At 48.2% G+C, this 6,000-nt stretch overlaps 1 protein-coding gene across 1 annotated transcript in view; it reads left to right on the top strand.

Annotated features, from left to right (window-relative positions):
* The first annotated feature begins 334 nt into the window (after positions 1-334).
* The window catches only part of PLXNB1 (plexin B1), a 281,915-nt gene continuing 276,249 nt past the window's right edge, over positions 335-6,000 (top strand). Inside the window, exon 1 of the mRNA XM_075073224.1 lies at positions 335-476. The gene's annotated coding sequence lies outside the window, so the exon portion shown is untranslated. The remainder of the gene's footprint in view (positions 477-6,000) is intronic.

Here is a 6,000-nt window from a genome sequence, read left to right as displayed (position 1 = left end):
TTTCTCTTCTCCCACTTCCTCTCCTCTCACTTCTTGTCTGTCTTCTCCTCTCTTCTTATAAAGTAACCTCTCTCCTGTCTGTTCTGTTCACAATTCTTAGTCCCCCTTCTTCTCCCCTCTGTCTCCTTTCACACCCTCCCCCCACCTCAGTTCCTTCCTCAACCACTCACAGTTTCTCTGGTTCAGTTTGCACCCAAGCCTGGCAGCCTCTGAATGGAGAGCAGTGTTTGCAGATGAATGCTCTGGGCTGTGACAAACAGGCAGTCCCTCTTACTGAAAGCCCGTCTCTACACTGCTCCAAAGATACAGAACATACAAACACAGTTCTCCACTCCAGACCGAGCTTGGGACAGGAAGAAAGGCTACTCTTTTCCAATCTTCTTTCATGTTTTTCTTCTCTGCTCTTTAAATGAAGCTTGCAGAAGCTCTGTACCAGACTGAAGGGGCTGCAGGTTTGGACTGGCTCTGGAGGAGAGGTACAAAGGGGATTAGTGTTTAAAGTCATGAATGGATTGGAGAAAAGTGAAAATGTTTCTTGCTCTGTTTCCTAGTTACCAGTTTGGATTTTTGTGAAAGTAACTTGAGTTTAGATACAATGCCTCTCTGGTTAGAGAAAAATGTCTTTGTGATAGGGTCCCCGTAAAACAGACACAGTCATAGTCAGAGCAGCATTTTCTGTGAGAATGACCATAGAAGCAGGATGTATGTCTGCGTGGGTGGCGTTGAAAGGCAGATGTAGAGGAGCAGCTAGAGTGTCATGAATCTTGTTTGAAAGGCTTTGCTGGGCTCAGGCTATGTGGGCATAAGCGACTCTTCAGCACTAACAAAACTCCAGGAAACTTGACCCAAAATTGTTACCAGCCCTCCCCTCCTAACACTCATACTTTGTAAGGGCCACTGAGAGACTGTCAGATGCTAAATCAAGTAACAGGCACTAAACTGTTTTTCCCTTCACATCCCTATGGCTGTTGAGAGAGCAGACACAGGCAGAGTAGTGAACAGGGAGGAGAATAGATATTTGGTGACACTTCAAGAAATGGGACTTCTACAAGCTATAGTCCTCTGAAATATCAGAAATATGTGTAAGAGGCCTCACAAACCTATAGAAGGGCACCATGTCTCTAACATAGTGGAAGGCAAGCCAGACATTCAGCTGCATCAGAGGAAGGAAAGTTGATGGGCATCCTGGACAGAAGGCTAATTCTGTATTTTACTAGAATTCAGTCCAGCCTTTTTTTGATTTCCTAATAGCTCATTGTAATCTTGTTACTGCTGCTTTTAATGATTGCTGTATAGACTTAGGCTAAATTAACAGGAAAGATCAAGAGTCAACTTACATTAGATACTTCTGCCTCTGAAAACCCAGTCGTACAATATGGTTGTCCCCTGCCATGGTTCTAGTTTGAAGCATACATAGGCCCTTAGTACTGTTCTGTAACCAGGCTAAGGGATAGCCATGACCAAAGCTTGAGTCATGTTATAGAACCACAGTTAAAGTCAGCCTATCTTATAACTCAGAAGTGTGTTGTACCTGAGTCCCTTAATATATGACTATATTTGTAGGATAGCTGTGGCCCAAGTAAGCATATAGCTTACACATTCCAGTCCCCTCAGCATGTATGTTACATCAATTTAGACTCACTCACTTAGTAATCTATAAGAGATGCCACTGCCGAACAGCACCTCTGAATTTGGCCCATTAGATGAATTTATCACACTAAGTTGCCATTAACACAGATAAGAGAAACTATATGATTATCTCCAGAGGAGACTTCTAAGTTTAAATCTTAGGTCTGAAGTCAGCTAAAAAGTGACAATTTTTTTAAGTGCTTACATACAAATAGTAGAAGTCTAAAGAATCATAGAATCATAGAATATTAGGACTGGAAGAGACCTCAGGAGGTCATCTTGTCCAGTCTCCTGCTCAAAGCAGGACCAACACCAACTAAATCATCCCAGCTAGGGTTTTGTCAAGCCAGGTCTTAAAAAACCTCTAAGGATGGAGATTCCACCACCTCCCTAGGTAACCTATTCCAGTGCTTCACCACCCTCCTAGTGAAACAGTATTTCCTAATATCCAGCCTGGACCTCCCCCACTGCAACTTGGGACCACTGCTTCTTGTTCTGTCATCTGCCACCACTGAGAACAGCTTAGCTCCATCCTCTTTAGACCCCCCTCTTCGGGTAGTTGAAGGCTGCTATCAAATCCCCCCTCACTCTTCTCTTCTGCTGACTAAATAACCTCAGTTCTCTCAGCCATCCACCAGAGCTTCAAATTAAATCCGTATAATGCCCTGGCCTGAAGACTAAGGGTTTGCCTACACTTGCAGGTGTGCAGCGCTGGGAGTTAAAGCTGTCTTCGTACAGCTGTGTAGGGAAAGCGCTGGAGTGTGGCCACCCTGACAGCTACCAGTGCTGCAGTGTGGCCACATTTGCAGCATTTGCAGCGGTGTTTGGAGTGGTGCATTATGGGCAGCTATCCCACAGAGCACCTCGTCCCATTTTGGCGCCATTTTGGCATTGTGGGTTGTGGGAAGGGGACAGAAGGGTGCGGGTGATTCTGCTTCCTGTCCCAACGCCCCGTGATGCAGTGCTTCACATCCCAGCAATCCCTTTTTTTCCGTCCACGTTTGGCGCCATCTTGACTCTCTCAATGAGGAGTATGCTGACAAGTCTCACCAGCACATCACGTTTGGCAGTTGAGCTGTTCCTTAAGATACAAAGTGATGAGGAGTCTGCCGATGATAGCGAGTCGCCTGATGCGTATGACACTAAATTGCTTCTGGCATTCACGGAAATGCTCAGCACAGTAGAATGCTGCTTTTGGGCTCAGGAAACAAGCACTGAGTGGTGGGATCACATCGTCTTGGAAGTCTGGGATGACAAGCAGTGGCTGCAGAACTTTTGGATGAGAAAAGTCACTTTCATGGGACTGTGTGCTGAGCTCACCCCCACCCTGTGGCTCAAGGACACAAGATTGAGAGCTGCCCTGACGGTGGAGAAGCGGGTGGCTATTGCAGTCTGGAAGCTGGCAACTCCAGACAGCTACCGATCGGTCACGAACCAGTTTGGAGTGGGAAAATCGACCGTTGGAATCGTGTTGATGCAAGTTTGCAGGGCCATTAATCGCATCCTGCTAAGAAGAACCGTGACTCTGGGGAATGTGCAGGACATTGTGAATGGCTTTGCACAAATAGGTTTCCCTAACTGTGGATGGGCGATAGATGGGGGCGCATATTCCTATTCTGGCACCGCCTCACCTAGCATTCGAGTACGTTAATCGGAAGGGGTATTTCTCGATGGTTCTCCAGGCGCTTGTGGATCACCATGGGCGTTTCATTGACATTAACACAGGCTGGTCTGGAAAGGTGCATGATGCACGAATCTTTCAGAACACTGGTCTGTTCAGGAAGCTGCAGGCAGGGACTTTTTTCCCAGACCGGAAGATCACAGTAGGGGACGTTGAAAGGCCCATTGTGATCCTTGGAGACCCCGCTTACCCGTTAATGCCTTGGCTGATGAAACTGTATACAAGGAAGCTTGACAGGAGCAAGGGCCAGTTCAACTACAGGCTGAACTGGTACTGAATGACTGTGGAGTGTGCTTTTGGCTGTTTAAAGAGAGAGATGACTGTTTTCAAGCCAAGAATTAATTTATTGAAAAGAAAATAACTATTACCCAGACCACACAACATTTGAGAAGCCTAAAGGGCAGAGGGGTGGAGTGTGACCTGTTACAATCAAGTTTGAATATGTCTAGTCTGGAGGGCTGTGCAATAACTGCTGCACTTCAGGAATCGCCATGTACTGCGATGGATGATTGGGGGTTGAGTGCAGAGGGTAGGGTCGTAGTCTCAGGCCCTTGTTTGCTGTAATCCAGTCAGTGTTGGAGCTGTGCTGGGTGTAAGAACTGGTGCTGGGGTAAGGTTTTTGACTGACATTGGCACAAAGGGAAAAGCTTTGGACTGGGGAGCGGGGGCACGCGGTAGGTGCTCTGCTGCATGCGCTACCGGCGCATTGGAATGAGTCGTGCTTGCGCCCAGGATGTGCTATCAGTCTGCTAATGGTTTTCTCCTGGCTGCTGCCGTTTTTCTGGGGAATCTCGCTTTTCTCTCATCGACATCTTTATTCTCTATGCCGCCATGTCTATTAACTCTGTCTTCGTGAGCAGTGTTGAACTCTTGCGCTCGTCTTTTCGTGCTCTCTGCAGGTTTGGAGTCGTTTAGCGTTCCACACGGGGGGCAGCCCGAGAAGTCAAGGTTGCTTGTGGAAAGGCAACAAAAAAGCACACTACTCAACCCACTCGAGCCAGCATGTTTATATCCAGACAGCATACTTTCCACAACAGTGAAGCGATAACATTCCTTCACAATCAGAAATTTTCCATACCAAAAGAGACGACATAACCGCCAACAGGAGCCTCAAAAATGGTGAGTAAGGGGGATTAATTGCGTTCAGGCGTTGGAACCTCCCTCGGTGTTTCTGGACATTGCAGAAGCAATACAGCTACAGGGGGCACCTACACTGAATAGCGTCCCAACATTTATCCACAGAGAGTGATCCTGGAAGAATCTACTGCTGCAGGTCACCTGGAAGAGCGAGAGGGGCTCTCTATCAGCAATGCGGATAACGCGTCCGCCCTAGCACAGCTGCCTGGGTGCAGCCAATGGCCCTCCACTCCTCACTATCACATCTAGGCATGCATGGATGCATGCAGACCCTCCCTCGCTGCTCCCAAAAGAAATTTCCTTAAAACTAAAAGCTGCTACTGGAAGCGCTCCTGTGATTTGTCTCCACAAGTACGCGGCTGCTGCGATGGCTACCTTCTCCTGACTTCAGTAAACTACCCTCCTGGCTGCATGCCTCCAGGGACCTTCTGGAGTGTCTGTCCCCCACCCAGTACCCTCCACGCTCAGGTTGTCCTGCCTCGCCCCGCCTCATCCTCCCCCCACTCTGACAGTATACAATCATAGGGTCCTCAGATGCGATGGTCACTCCAGATCGCGTCCCAGCTCTTTGTAAAACAGTATGATCGTGGGAGCAGCGCCGGAGCAGCGGTTTCCCTCGTTGGGCTTTGGCATAGCACTCCGCAGCTCGTTCACTGGTAACCCTGCACAGCAAGCACAATCCTGGTCATGGCCCTTTCCAGCATGGCCTGGAGTACTGCCAAAGGTATCGTAATTCCTATGGCTGGCAGCGCGCGGAACATGCACAGCCTCCTTCCCTGAAACAGCGATGAGGTCGCACCAACTCCGAAATTGCTCCAGTGGGGAAGCATTGGCGTGGATTGGAGGCAATGGTCACCTGGAAGAATTCACTGATTGCACTCCACACCTGCTGACAAACAGAAGGGGATTTTTAGAAAACCTTCCGGGGCATTTAAAGGGCGGGTTACCTGAGGCCAGGGCAGGAGAGTTCGAACTGATGAGCAGAGTGGCTGAACAGGCATTCTGGGATACCTCTGAATACCTCTGGAGGCCAATAACAGCGCTTTTGGTGGCCACACTGGCGGAGCAGCACTGCATCACCAGCGCTGCAGTCATTATTCCCCAGGCCGAGGTGGAGTACAGCCAGCGCTGTAGCCAGGGAGATACAGAGCTGTATGTGCTTTGCAAGTGTGGACAGTGAATGAGTTGCAGCGCTGTAAAGCCACCACCAGCGTTGCAACTCTCCAGTGTAGCCAAGCCCTAACAGAGAGCTCAGGATACTGGTAACTGACAAGTAGTTTTGGAGACTAGTTTTTGCAATCTTTTTGATTAATTTGTTTAAATAAGGGAGATTAGACATGAGGTGACAGTTTGTGAGGTTTCTAGTCCCTTACATTCTCCTGCAAACTTAGTTTCCATCCTGCTCTCCATATTTCTCTTCAAACCATTGTTCCCTAACACCACACTTTTTCTATCTGTTCCAAACCACATAACCCAGGGGTGGTCAATTTATGAGAGCAGCCTTTCTTCAGTCCCATTGAATGCAATGGCTGATAGTGGCGTTTCTCTACTAG

Source organism: Chelonoidis abingdonii, chromosome 17, assembly GCF_003597395.2.
Source record: "Chelonoidis abingdonii isolate Lonesome George chromosome 17, CheloAbing_2.0, whole genome shotgun sequence".
Classification (NCBI taxonomy): Eukaryota; Metazoa; Chordata; order Testudines; family Testudinidae; genus Chelonoidis; species Chelonoidis abingdonii.
The sequence above is the reverse complement of the archived record's forward strand: the minus strand, read 5'-3'. Positions and strand labels throughout refer to the sequence as shown.